The sequence below is a fragment of the Scyliorhinus torazame genome, chromosome 6 (genome assembly GCF_047496885.1).
Source record: "Scyliorhinus torazame isolate Kashiwa2021f chromosome 6, sScyTor2.1, whole genome shotgun sequence".
NCBI classification, from domain to species: Eukaryota; Metazoa; Chordata; class Chondrichthyes; order Carcharhiniformes; family Scyliorhinidae; genus Scyliorhinus; species Scyliorhinus torazame.
In genome coordinates, this window is record NC_092712.1 from 59,372,736 (window position 1) to 59,387,707 (window position 14,972).

The window sequence follows — 14,972 nt, forward strand, 5'->3', positions numbered from 1 at the left end:
TTGAACCACATTCATTAACAGTCGTATTCCATCCAACGTTGTCAAATCCCTCAAGTCACATGCGTACAAAGACCCTTCCTCACTCGTGTTATGACAGCCCTGATGGCATGGAATCTGCAGAGGTGCCTTTCTCCGACCCCCTTAGGCAATCTGGTGTACTCTAGAAACACCAAGACAGCAGCAGTTGTCTTGCCCAATCTGCACTCGCTTAGCATTCCTGTCTTCCACTATGCTCTTTTCAATTATTTAACACACAGTAACACAGTCTCTGCTCTATTCTCAGAGACCTGGTTTAACTCCAAGATCTGCTTGAAGGCGAACAAACAGAACATTTTCCATTTGGAGAGAAACTTGATTGCTTCCCCCATACACAAATTATCAATGTGTTTTGAACTGACGGACAGAAAGCTCAATGTAATTAGCTTTCTGTTTATCATTTGCATCTTAGCTGTCCATCCCTAATGCAACCCAGATTACAAAGGCATTTGCTGGAACCTAATGATGTAAAAATCAGGAAACTGATTAATCATCTTTCTGGCCACTCCCCAGCCAACATTTGTGATGGAAGGATATCTCACAAAAAGAAAGTAACTGCTTTCTACAGCACACGGGTCATCATAGATATAATAGGAAACCCCATCCATTGGGAGAGTCACCAATTGGAAAGCCATCTGTTTGGAACCATGAAAAATGGGGTGGGGGGGGGGGGGGAGGCGTGGAGCTTGTTTGTAGGGAGCCTCACCTATTGAGTGATAAACTAATTGAAATGAATTGACCAAAATCCATGGGCAGTGTGCCCGCAATTTCTAATTAGCCTGGATAATGCTTCCAATAAAATATTCTTTGACGTAACTTCTTGGTTGGATTTGAATCTTTTAGTATCTTATAAAGCTTGAATTTTAATAAAAATGAGAACGATCAAAGCCTAGTTGGCAAAGAGTTCCTGCTTAATATGCAGGCACCTGTCATGAATTGAACGTAGAGGCCATAAGTAGTCCATTCGGCCCATCAAGTCTGCTCTGCAAGTCAATGAGATCATGACTGATCCGATATTATAATCCTCAACTCCACTTTCCCGCCTTATCCGCTTGACCCTTGATTCCCTCACTGATGAGAGATCTAGAGCTCGGTCAACAAGAAACCAGGTCCAAACGCAAAAATGATCTGGTTCTCTGGCGTAGATTACAAAACGTACTTAAAATGATTCTTACATTAAAGAGATCTGCTGTAGACGTAAGGGTATGATTTATTTTGCAGCTCGTTCGCCAGTGTTAATTATGTGTCTGTAAGTTTAATGAGTTATTTTTCAGCCTCCCGTTTCCAGCATCTGAACATTACACAAACTGATACATCATCTGATATCGTGGGAGCAGTCAATCACCTATTGTAAATCTTCCGTACAATATAATTCAAAAACAGAATAAAAATAAAGGTGATTTATTTCCTGCCAGATTAATATAAGCCAGCTGCCAAGTATTTAAGAACATTGGATTTTCAACATCATCTGTCCTTGGGGAAGAGACATCGGGATTCAAAGCTGATTGAATGAAATGGGTGAGGTCTGACTCAAAACATAACATCGGAATTTTCAGCTAAAATACCAAAATGCAATTAAGTCCTGCTCTAATGATGGAAGTGCTGTGTTGACCCTGTTCCATATTCTGGGAACAGCTTCATTAACAAAAGCGGTAGGACGTGGTGCCTCCTTGGCCTTAGGTTCATGCAAGACCAGGGCTGTTGGAGTGGTATCTTGTTGCTTTTGGGAGTGGGGAGGGGAGTAGAGAATGAGGGGACTGGGGGGGCTAAGGGGACCTGGATATTCCAACAAATGAGTGGACTGTTAACAGAAATATTCCTGTGCTTTGGAATATGTTGAATCACTGGCAGAAAACGTAGTTTGCATTGTAGGTAACTGATCAGCCATGATCTCTTTGAACAGCAGGAAAACAGGCACAAGGGCGTCCATTTTAATTGTGGTCAGACTTATCCAAATAATTCTAAGTGGTTTGTGTTTAAATATTTTCTTTTTCATTTTTCAATCTAATTTTCTTTGAGATTTCTCCGATATTTTATTAACTGTAATAAGACTCCAAATGTCTTATTTTTCACGCCGGGGCGGCAAGGTAGCACAGCGGTTAGCACTGTTGCTTCACAGCTCCAGGGTCCCAGGTTCGATTCCCGGCTTGGGACGCAGTCTGTGCGGAGTCTGCACGTTCTCCCCGTGTCTGCGTGGGTTTCCTCCGGGTGCTCGGGTTTCCTCCCACAGTCCAAAGATGTGCAGGTTAGGTGGATTGGCCATGCTAAATTGCTCTTCGTGTCCAAAAAAGGTTAGGTGGGTTTGCTGGGTTTTGGGGATATGGTGAGGTGCGGGCTTAAATAGGGTGCTCTTTCCAAGGGTCGATGCAGACTCGATGGGCTGAATGGCCTCCTTCTGCATTGTAAATTTTATGAAATATTGTCAATTTTGCCTGTGAGGTATTTGGATTTGATGATAGCCTAGCTGCTCTTGCAATGACCTCATGACATAGTGATCATAGGGCGAATATTCTTTCAGAGGTTGGGAATCTGACACCCTGGAACATTTCCCTGTTCTGACCACACACAGTGTCAGAGTCAATTATGTGTGATAATTTTCAGAGCTGAAGCCTCTAATCGGCCCAGATCCAGGGTGGTACCTATTTAGGGGCAATGGGCGCTGGCAGGAGGTGGCTGAGATAAGTACGGAGGAATCATTTCAAAGGCAAATGGCACCCATGGCTGGTGTTTGCTTTTACAAATGGACAAGGGGAGAGAGCAGAGGGCCAGTGTCGTTTTCGGCAGTCATTCCTGGGTGGTTCTGCATCTTTCTGATGCCTTCCTTGAGGTCCTGATTGAGGCTGTGGGGGACAGAAGAACAGAACTGTTCCCTCCTTCTGGAAGATTGCAGTGAGATGACCAAGCAAGCGTGGCTAGGGGTGTCCACAGATTCCAGCAGCCCTCACATTCCTCTCATAACAGATGCAAAATACTGCAGATGCTGGAAATCTGAAACAAAAACAGAAAATACTTGATAAACTCAGCAGGCCTGGCAGCATCTGTGGAGAGAGAAACAGAGTTAATAGGCGTGATTCAGTGGCCTTGAAAGCCCGGTTTCAGGTCTATTTGGCAGGGTGTTTCTTGGCGGCTATAGCACCGAGATTCATCCCGCCATCCACTGGCACTTTGCAGGTTTTATGGGCCTCAGGAAGTTTCCTGCAATAGGGAGCTGAGCAGGCCAGCAGGACCAGCTCCTCGCAGGTTGGGACGCTATTTTGACCAGCTGCCCAAAACTCTATACCCCTCCCCTTTCAGCCCTCTGCCCCCACATTCTGGACACCCTTTCACTCCCCCAGCCGTCTAGTGGCCTTTGAGATGCCGCCTTTAATCGGCCCGAACCCTGGCAATGCCAACCTGGCACATGGACACCTTTGCACTGCTTGCCTGGCACCCTGGAAGTGCCCTGACACCCTGTTAGTGCCAGGGTGCCAATGCCAGGGTGCCATGGGAGTGCCAGGAACCACCATGCCCTGCTCTCGACCACCTGGAGGTCCAAATGGCCTCTGAGAGCCCCCTATGTGCCGTCATACCTGGTCCATGTTTGTGGAAACCAGTGCTAAACAGCGCCCGGTTGAGGTCTCGCAGGCGCTGCCGGTGACCCCCGGGCACCGGGCGAAAGTGACATGTGGGTATTTAGGCACATTCTGACATGCTGATCTGGGTCATGCCCAGCAATGGTGAGATCCAGTTAGCGGAAAATGGACAAGTTGCAAAAAAGGGTTGTGGAGTGAGGGAGAGCGGATTTTATTAAAATAAGGCAGGATCTGGCCAAGGTGGACTGGAAAGAGTTATTTGTATGGAAATCTACACAAGAGCAGTGGGGGATCTTCAAAAAGGAAATGGGGACGGTACAGGCCCAACATGTTCCCTCTCGGGTAATAGGAAGGAGTAATGAGTCCAGAGAACCATGGATGACCAGAGACATTCTGGATACGATAAGAAGAAAAAGAAGGGTTTTTAGCAAGTAGGAGGGGAGCAAATCAAAGGAGGCAGTAGTGGAGTACAGAAAGTGCAGGATGGAGTTTAAGAAAGCAATTAGAGGATATGAAAACGTTCTGGCTGGCAAAAGTGGGGAAAATCCCTAGATATTCTGTAAGTATATCACTGGGAAGAGGATAACCAGGGAATGAGTAGGGGCCTTTAGGGACCAAGGGGGAAACCTGTGGGTGGAACCAGAGGACATTGGTAGGGTGTTGAATGAATGCTTCATAGCTGTCATCAACCAAGAGAATGAGTAGGCGGATATAGAACTCAGGGAGAGAGACTGTGAGGTTCTTAAGCAAATTGTCATTGGGAGTGGCAAGGTATTAGAGGTATTGTCTGTGGTGATATACATCACTGTCAGTACACAAAGGGTTAATGTAAATACACTACACCTAGCTAGACACTAGAGGGAACACCAGAGACATGACACACAGCCAGTCAACCAATAGGTCAGTAAGATAGGACACGACCAATGGGCAGTCACGATACACACAGAGGTGACACTACCACAGGAGGGCATTACACCAATCCATATAAAAGGACACGTCACACATGCTCAGTCTCTTTCCAGTGGAGAAACTCAGTGAGTACACACACAGGGTTAATTGAACTTCACTCCCACCACGTGGATTGTAGCAGACTGGTTCATCAGTCTGAGTAGCTATATCAGGATTAACAGTAGCGTAGAATCCAAGTAGGAGAATTGTTGATAGTTCAATAAACGTGTTGAAGCTATCTCCAAGTCTGAATCTTCCTTTGTCAGAGTGCACATCAAGGAAGCAGCTTATGCTACGACAAGCATAACAAAACATTGTCAGGCTTAGAAGTGGACAGAACTCCAGGTGCGGATGAATTGTGTCCCAGGATGCTGTGGGAGGCGAGGGAGAAGATTGGAGAGGCTCTGACCCAAATTTTTAATTCCTCTCTGGCCTCGGGGTAGGTCCCAGAGGGCTGGAGAACAGCTAATGTGGTCCCACTATTTAATAAAGGTTGTAGAGATAAGCCAGGGAAATACAGACCAGTGAGTCTCACGTCTGTGGAAGTGAAACTATTGGAGAAAATTCTGAAGGAGAGAATCTATCTTCATTTGGAGAGGTAAGGTTTGATCAAGAATAGTCAACATGGCTTTGTCAGAGGGAGTTCAGGCCAAACAAATTTGATTGAATCTTTTGAACATGTGACCAGGTGTGTAGATGAGGGTAGTGCAGTTGATGTAATTTACATGGATTTTAGCAAAGCCTTTGACGAGGTCCCACATGGGAGACTTGTAAAGAAGGGTAATTTGATAAGGTGGATTCAAAATTGGCTTAGCTGTAGGAGGCAGAGGGTGACCAGATAGCTGCTTTTGTGACTGAAAGCCAGTGTGTAGTGGCGTACCACAGGGATCTGTGTCGGGTCCCCTATTGTTTGTCATTTATATAAACAACATCGATGTCTATGTGGAGGACAGGATCAGTAAGTTTGCAGATGACACAAAGATTAGCTGGATAGTTGACAGTGAGGCTGAGAGTCTTGCGTTACAGGAAGATATAGACGGGATGGTCAAATGGGCAGAAAAGTGACAGATGGAATTTAATCTTGAAAAGTGTGAAGTGATCCACTTTGGAAATGATAATGTGACAAAGAAGTATCCAATGAATGACATGACACTGGCAAGTTCCAACGAACAAAGGGACCTTGTCGTGTTTGTCCATAGATCTTTGAAGGCAGAAGGGCAGGTTAATAGGGAGGGGAAAAAGACATATGGGATACTTTTGTTTATCAATCAAGGCATAGATTACAAAAGCAGGGAGGTCAGGTTGGAGTTGTATAGAACGTTGGTGAGGCTACACCTGGAGTACTGTGTGCAATTCTCGTCACCACATTATACGAAGGATGTGGTTACACTGGAGGGGGTGTAGAGGTGATTCACCAGGATGTTGCCTGGGATGGAACATTTAAGTTACAAAGAGAGGTTTGATCGGCTTGAGTTGTTTTCGCTGGAGCAGAAAAGACTGAGGGATGACCTGATTGAGGTGTACAAGATTATGAGAGGCATGAACAGGGTGGATAGGGAGCAGTTGTTCCCCTTAGTTGAAGGGCCAGTTAAGAGGGGACACATGTTCAAGGTCAGGGCAGAAAGTTTGGGGGATAGTTGAGGAAAACCTTTTTACCCAGAGAGTGGTGACGATCTGGAACACGCTGCCTGGGAGGGTGGTAGAGGCGGGTTGCCTCACATCCTTTAACAAGTACCTGGATGAGCACTTGGCACGTCATGACATTCAAGGCTATGGCCAAGTGCTGGCAAATGGGATTAGGGAGGCAGGTCAGGTGTTTTTCATGCATCGGTGCAGACTCGATGGGCCGAATGGCCTCTTCTGCTCTGTGTTATTCTGGGATTCTGTGATCAGCAAACTCACTGCAACAAGTAAATATACTCGAAGTTCAATGGGGTTACCCATGCAGGTTTGTTCTTTACATCTTGACAACACATGGATAGGATGGGCACAGAGGGATACAGTACAAGGATGTGCTGAGGGTTTTGGCCAAGGTTGGTACCATGGGCGGCGCAGGCTTGGAGGGCCGAAGGGCCTGTTCCTGTGCTGTATTGTTCTCTTTGTTCTTTATACTGACGGTTGTTTGAGGTTTTGAAAGGGTAGGGAGGTAGCAATGGTTTCCGCTGTTTGGAGGGTTGGTTCAAGTGAGGATGCAGATTTGAGCTAATAGGTTGAAAAGGAAGCTTGGAGAAGCTTTTTTGGACTCAGCCAGTTGTTACGACCCGAAATGGCGGTGGAAGCAGAGTCAGTGGTAATTCTCAAAAGGGCGTTGGACAGATACACAAAAAGGGAGGATTTTCAGGGTTATGGGGGAAGAGCAGGGCTGTGGCACTAATTGGACTGATCATTCAGAGACTTTAATAAATAAACTTCATTCGCAGGGTGTGGGCTTCGCTGGCTGGGCCATCATTTATTGCCCATCCTTAGTTGCCCTTCAGAAGGTGGTGGTGAGCTGCCTTCTTGAACCACTGCAGCCCATGTAGGGATACCCACAGTGCTGTTAGGGGGCGGGTTCAGGGTTTTGCCCCAGCGGCAGTGAAGGAACGGAGATATATTTCCAAATGAGGATGGTGAGTGGATTGGAGGGGAACCTCCAGGTGGTGGTGTTGACGGACGAACGATGAGAAGTATGATTTTTATTTTCACTATTTAACTGATATAAATGTTCTGAATAGTGCAGCTGCTCACCAGAATCAGATCACAAAAGTGCGTGAAAATTCTTTGGTTACTTTATCAGAGAGAATTGTTCTATCTGTCAATGTAAAGAATATTTGACTTGACAGAAATAGTGTGAAAATAAAGGTTATTTGCAGAGACCAAGATGAGGGGCCAAGGTGAATAGTGTGAACCGCCACTAAGGCTGGGAAGAGTGGGAGTGAGGATGAAATGGGTCAGGAAATAATGATCATATGGTACCAAACCTGCGTTTTAAACATCTAAGCACAATAGAACATAGATCATACAGTGCAGAAGGAGGCCATTCGGCCCACCCAGTCTGCACCAACCCACTTCAGCCCTCATTTCCACCCTATCCCTGTAATCCAGTAACCGCTCCTAACCTTTTTTTTTTGGTCACTAAGGGCAATTTATCATGGCCAATCTGACGAGCGTGATATAAAATAGTTACTTTAGAGATATTAGTTACTGTAATGTAGATATAGGCCGGTCTAATTCTGTTAGTTCACAGACAAAGGATTTCAGAACGCATGGCAAGCAAGGGGGAGGGGTGTCCAGCAAAGGAGGAGAAAAGGATGCTGGGTAATAGGAGGCCAGAGGAAGGGATGAGAAGTGAGCCAATTAGGATGTATGGCCAGGTCAGGAGGGGTATAGGATGACCTATAGGAATCGTGTATGTGAAACCTGATGCCATTTGAATGTATTGGTAGAGATTTCTTTGTTCTACAGAATCACTCAATTCGGGGGACTCAGGAGGCAGCTTGCGTCCTGTGTTTGTGTGAAACGAGTCAGACTTGCAAGTCAAATAAAATTAACTAATGCTATGCCTGCAAATCCATCTCGAGTTTTATTGAGGCCAGACTGACGGGTAAAGAAATTTATGTTTTGTCATTTGGTGCCGAAACCCGGGATTTCTCAAGACGGTTCTGACCAACCGCGAAATCAGAATTAGACTGATTTTGGACAAAGGAGAGTGGAAAAGGGCCCACGATGTATAGCTGGAAAATGACCGCACATTGATTTCTCCCCTCTTCTTATGGTCTGATTAGTCTGGTCACTCACGGTTGGTACGGAAAGATCGTCTCGACAAAATCAAAGGTCAGTCTGGGGATTAGAAATGTAATTGATGGGATTTCATAATTGATGATTCGGTTTTGGGTTAGGTTTTGGGATTAATGTGACATCAAAAATGATGGTTTAATTCCATATGTGAGTGTTTTGTAAGGACTGATGGGACCTCTGTTTAAGAGGGTTTAGTTCAATGAGTGTTTTGTAAGGACTGATGGGACCTCTGTTTAAGAGGGTTTCGTTCAATGAGTGTTTTGTAAGGACTGATGGGACCTCTGTTTAAGAGGGTTTAGTTCAATGAGTGTTTTTAAATCTATAGTTGATTAAGTTAAAATTGTATCCTTGGACTGTAGTGGCGAGAAACGATAAATTTTAAAACAAACTGGATGCTGCATGTTAGTTAAAGCAGAAGTCTCTCAAAGGGTTAACAGCAGCTTGAGATAACAGGCAGCTTGTGGTGTAATTGGATACCTTTCCTTCGAGTCAGTGAACTCCAGCAAAGTTACATTTTGAATTAATTAAAGGAAACCAGTGGGTTTCTCCACCTCTTTGATAAACGTTTATTATTTTCGAAAGCAATTGATTGAAATTGCCAGAATCTTAAGTTTTACTTACTTGAAATAATGTTTATCTCATTTTATTTGTGAATTAATAGAAACTTAAAGAAACTCACTGACACCATTTTAAAAAGTGTAAATCTGGAGATAACAGTTGACTTTGCTCCGGTATAAATCAACGCAGCTAACTGCTCCCTCATTGATAGCAGCCAACATTTTTGTGAATGTATGGAAAACTTGTTCAAAGAAAAAATTGTTACGATATAGAATTAATTAAGTTGTAAAAGTTATACAAGTTTGTGTTAAGCAAATCGTAAATTTAGTTCTGAGTTGAGATCAGAGCTAAGCTTGCAGGTTGCAGTAATTCAATTTGCATTTTCAAACATTTTAAGTTTTAAAAGAACACTGTTAAAACCTTTTCAATAATTTTGCCAAGTAGCAACAATTGCCATTGGTTATAAATAGGCAAATAAAAAATAAAAAATAATAATTTAAAAAAAGAGAGCCAAAGTATGAAAGCTAAAGAGTTAATTAGATTATGGAGACAATATTTTCAACATGAGAGGGATAAGATCATGTTATTAAGTTGGCAAGAAAATGCCCTTAAAATGGGGATTCCAATTAGTGAAGAGGGTAAAAAAGAAAACGCTAGACATCTTGAAAAAGGAGTGTGCATTCAAAAAACGCACAAGTAAAGAGAGGGTGGGGGAAAAAAACCAAAACAATGGGCTACGTAGTTCAATGGCTGGCCTTGCGTTGACAGAGACAGAGGATGAAGATTTTGAAAATTTGACAAGGTCGGCTAGGGTTCCGACTGCACCTGTAGCATTGTCTGCACTAATTCCGGAACTACCAGAGTATCATAATTTATATCCAGTCACTGCTCCCCAGATTCAAATCATGCCAGCCCCACCAGCCCCTTCGGTACCATCTTCACTGTCTGAGAGAGAAGCCACAAGCTTCCATAAGCCCAATTAGCTCTAGGACCCGATCCTATCCAGAAACAATCACGCATACCACCTAAATCCCTTCAGACAGATAAGGAGGGACAGAAAAGTCCGAGAACAAAGGGAGAGGATAGGGATGACTCTGAGGAGCTGGAGCTCCCTCTAGCGACAGGGAGGCATGTCGAAGTCTTGGAAGAGCCAGAGGAAACAGCTAGAGTGCACCCTGGTGAGACTCTGAGACAGTTGCCGATTAGGAAAATACCAAACCCTGACGCTGTGACGGCAGTGGCCTAGCCCACGATAGACGTTTATTTCCCATAGAGACCCAGTGAGATGATGGCTATTATGGCTGCAATCCCAGACAGAAAAAATCTCCTGCTGCTTTCGTGGATCATCTGAGAACTACCATCTCAGTTTATCAAGCTGATTCTAGGGACCTCTGGACCCTAGTCCAGCAGGTTTTTACCCCAGCAGAGAACCTCAATCATCTCAGTCATTTGAATTATGCTAGCCATGCCGCACTTCAGCAAGCCCATGCGTTAGACGATGATAGGTGGACACAGATCCTGAATGCGTTGAATAGGAGATCAACATCACCCATTTGTAATCAACACTGGAGCAGCCATGTCCTCAGTGCAATCAGAACTTCGACTACGACTATCCGACCACACGCAGCATTTGTCGGGGTACCAAGGACAGGTGTGTGAGTATCCTATTTCTGAACCTGTGACAGTCACTTACGAGAATAAGTCTGCAGATCATCAGTTTGTAGTGACTACTGGATTGGACTGTAACTTGTTGGCCCGAGATTTACTGTGTATCTTCCAGCTACAGCTAGAGTGCGGAGACGAAGGGGTAACGGTTCAATCATGAAGGATGAGACAACAGTGCTATATTTCTATCACTCCCCAGTGGTGGACGTTAGACATTGAACATTCACTGCATCACGTTACCCTGGCCTACGACAGAACCGGACAAAACAAGGTGTTGTAGGACAAATACCGGCTATTAATTGGGACCGAATGGCCAGTCAAGGTTACAGCCACAGTCAAGGGAAAAGAAGGCATAGCCGATTTTGTTACAATACCACCACATTTATGGCCACAGTCAGCTTCGGTAAGCCCTCATATTACACGTCAGGTTCACGACCAGTACCATGCCAAGGATCTGGGGCCTATGGTAAGGAGGGCAGTGGATCATTCAGATCCAACAGAGTACGCACTTCAAGCCATGCCAGACGGCACTGCCATAAAATATTTTGAGGTCCCTGAAACGATTAACACTCGACTGCAGCATCACTGGGGACATGATGTTTTGGAATAGGTCAATCCACAGGTCTGGGCGGAATACCCATCACAAGTGGGAAAGACAAATGTTACACTTATTAAGGTAACGATTAAGGACCATGTAAAGCTGCCTTCCATTCGGCAATACCCCCTGAAACCCCAAGCTGCCCCGTCTATAGACAAATTAATCCGAGAGCTGTTCCAACAGGGTATTTTGGTCCCTTGCCAATCAGAATGTAACACCCCCATACTTGCTGTGCCTAAACCAGCCAAGCCAGACCAGTACCGATTAGTACAGGATTTGCGTTCAATCAATGCCATCGCACAGCCGTTACATGCTCTCACTCTCCAACAGGATATTACGGTGTATAGCTCCCACTCGGTCATCGCACTACTGAGGCAACTGCAGACTCAGCATCTTACCGCAGCTCGTCAGAATAGGTATGAGATATACCTTTTGAACAATCCATGTCTGACATTTAAATACTGTACCACTATCAATCCAGCCTGTTTTCTTAGTGGTCCCCCTGTCCATGAAGACGCACCTGGCCACGACTGTTTAGCCTTGATTCAGGAAACTACTACAATAAGGGACGATCTGAGTGATAGTCCGTTAGAACAACCTGACATGATTATGTGTGGTCAAATATCCCACCGGGGTTTAGTTAATGATCTACTACAGGCCCTCCTTATGCCCGGGCAGATTTCCGTCATTAAATGCGCTGCCCACACAAACGGTAAGACCCCAGTTGACGTTGGTAATGAACAAGCAGATTGTGCAGCGCGGACAGCCGCACAAATTCAGCAAGTGATGGTGCCTAAAATGTTAGGTCAGACTAAACGTTCTGCAATAAATAGGTCTGCCCCTGACAAGCCAATGCCAACCATCCAAGACGTCATAAAGTTACAGGGGGACGCTCCTGAGAGTGATAAACAAATGTGGAAACGATTAAGTTGTACATATGATTCTGTTTCTTCTTTATGGACCATGCCAGCACATCAGACTTGTATGTCTGATGTACTGGCTTTATGGGTCATCGAATGTGTACACTTTGCAACTCATTGTGGGGCTCGGGGGACTAGTGATTTGTTGCTGGACACTTGGTGGCACTCTAAAATGCAGGGGTTGGCCCAGAGTATTAGCAATCGGTGTTTGATTTGTCAGCAATATAACACCGGCAAAGGTATCCCTTGTGGTATGGGGCAAACCCCGTTGCCCAGTGGTCCCTTTGAAACGCTCCAAATGGATTACATTGAGTTGGAAAGGTGTCAATGTTATAAATATGTTTTGGTCATTGTGGGTGTGTTCAGCAGATGGGTTGAGGCGTATCCGACTATCGATAATAAAGCTGCTACTGTGGTTAAAGTTCTGATGCGGGAAATCATTCCCCGGTACGGTATACCATCTCAGTTGAGTTCTGATAACGGGCCTCATTTTCTTGGACAGATTAACCTGCCTCCCTTCCCCAGCGCTATTTTACAGGTGTGGAGCATGATGGAGTGGCTACACACCGCCTGTGTGATCTCCGGCCTCACCTCGCTTGGAGTGACATCGGGGACGGACATGGGAAAAGGGAAATATTATCTACATTTGTAACCCCAACCAAACTACAAGGACATTTTGTTTATGCAGAGGTGATGTTCTTCGATGCCCCCACATACGAGGGCATGGTATCGACTCAGGGAAGGTTATCAGGTTAATGGACACTGCAGGACTCATGAAGCAATTGCACCGGTCCCCGCGATGGGAAGGAAACATTATATGGACATTGCCTTGTTTTTGGAGTACATGTAAATTTGATTTTGGATGTGTTAAGATTGGTGCCATAAAGGTAAAATCAGACCGTCAGGAGAGGGTAGGAAGAGGTTGTGAGAGAGAGAGAGGGACTAGAGAGAGGACGGGGCGTGTAAGGAGGGGAGTACAACTAGAAAGTAGGTTATCAGGAGATACACTTAATTAATTTAGGGCCCAGACTGAGGAAAACCCGGGTAGTATGAATCTCTTCTACCAGATTTACCATCGCTTGTATGGCCAGGGACGGGTTGTCTGCTACCCGAACCACGCAGCGGTGTCTAGGTTATTTTCTGTTTCACCGCTTTGGGGCACTCCCCAAACGGTGGTTCATTGTCAGCGTTCCGAGCCACCGCCCGAGCAAGTCACTCTTCCTTACGATCCGGGTTCAGCACCACCGGCTATTTGCCTTCCCCTTCCTCGGGATAATTCCCACTCACAGTATGATAGGCTGCAACGGTGGAGGGCGTACATACCTAGCCACTTCACTCCCAATAGGGATTCCCAGTCGTACGATAATTGTTTCAGCAGTGAAGGATACGGCTGTTTGCTGGTAGAGGTGGAAACGAATATAACATGTCTGTTCTCCACCTGTACGGACAGGAGGTGTTATATCACCCAGGCGTCTGGCAAATGCGTTTGTTACAACACCACCTGCGTTCCATTGAACGCCGGCCTCCAGCTCCTTTGTGGCTGGGCGAATGTCTCTCATATCACTGTTGGGACTAGGGCTTTCCACATTGCTAGGCGGCCCGAATGGACGTTCCAAAGCTGGATAAACTGGGCTACTGGGAGATCCCTATGCAACCGGTATACTGATTGTGATGCTAGCCTGTACACGGAGCAAGGATACTACTTTTTATTTAATGGCACAGCGACCAATGTTTTGTCACCCCCATTTCCCCGCCAAATTGCTATTGGGACTCTAGTCCCTACCACAGTCCCCTGCCCCTCGGCGTGGAAGCTGCATAATCAGTTAGCACGCCGGGCAGTCCCTGCTGAATTCTGCGAGAACTGGAAAAAACCTCAGGTTCTCGCACCCAACCGGAGCCACTCAGCCGGGTGGGGGATTCTGAGCGTCTTGACACTGGGAGGTGTGGGGGGTTCCTTGGCGGTCAGCGATAGGAATTATTTTGTTTGTGGCCTTACCATCTTGGGAAATGAAACCTTGGGAGCCCATGGGGCAATAACCAAGGAATTGTCTCAGCTGCGGTTGTTTGCAATGCAGAACCGGTATGCTCTTGACTATCTTCTGGCCCGTGAGGGTGGGGTATGCGCCATAGTACAGGGCAAGTGTATCATGGGAGTTCAGGACTTGACCGCTAACATCACTAAATTTATGGATCGCATACGGGATCACCTGGACGGAATGCAGGATCCTGGCTCTTGGGGTAACTGGGGATTTGGAGGTTGGAAGGACTGGTTGATAAATATGGCCATGTATTTAGCAGTGGCTATTGGCTACATCTTTGTGGGCCTGGCCATCCTTAAATGCGTGAATGCGGGGTGCACTGGAACAGATCAACGCCCCTAGAATCTTGGCTGTTAGGATCCACGAGGGTGCAGCGGATGAGGGGGGGGGCTACAACAGGAAGTGGAAATGCAGCGACGCATCTTTTTAGATGAGGGACCGTAGCTATGGATTGAATAGCTAGGTTATCATGAAATGATAAAAGGAGGGAATGACGAATGTGATATAAAATAGTTACTTTAGAGATATTAGTTACTGTAATGTGGATACAGGCCGGTCTAATTCTGTTAGTTCACAGACAAAGGATTTCAGAACGCATGGCAAGCAAGGGGGTGGGGTGTCCAGCGAAGGAGGAGAAAAGGATGCTGGGTAATAGGAGGCCAGAGGAAGGGATGAGAAGTGAGCCAATTAGGATGTATGGCCAGGTCAGGAGGGGTATAGGATGACCTATAGGAATCGTGTATGTGAAACCTGATGCCATTTGAATGTATTGGTAGAGATTTCTTTGTTCTACAGAATCACTCGATTCGGGTGACGGGTAACGAAATTTATGTTTTGTCAAATCCACCTAACCTGCACA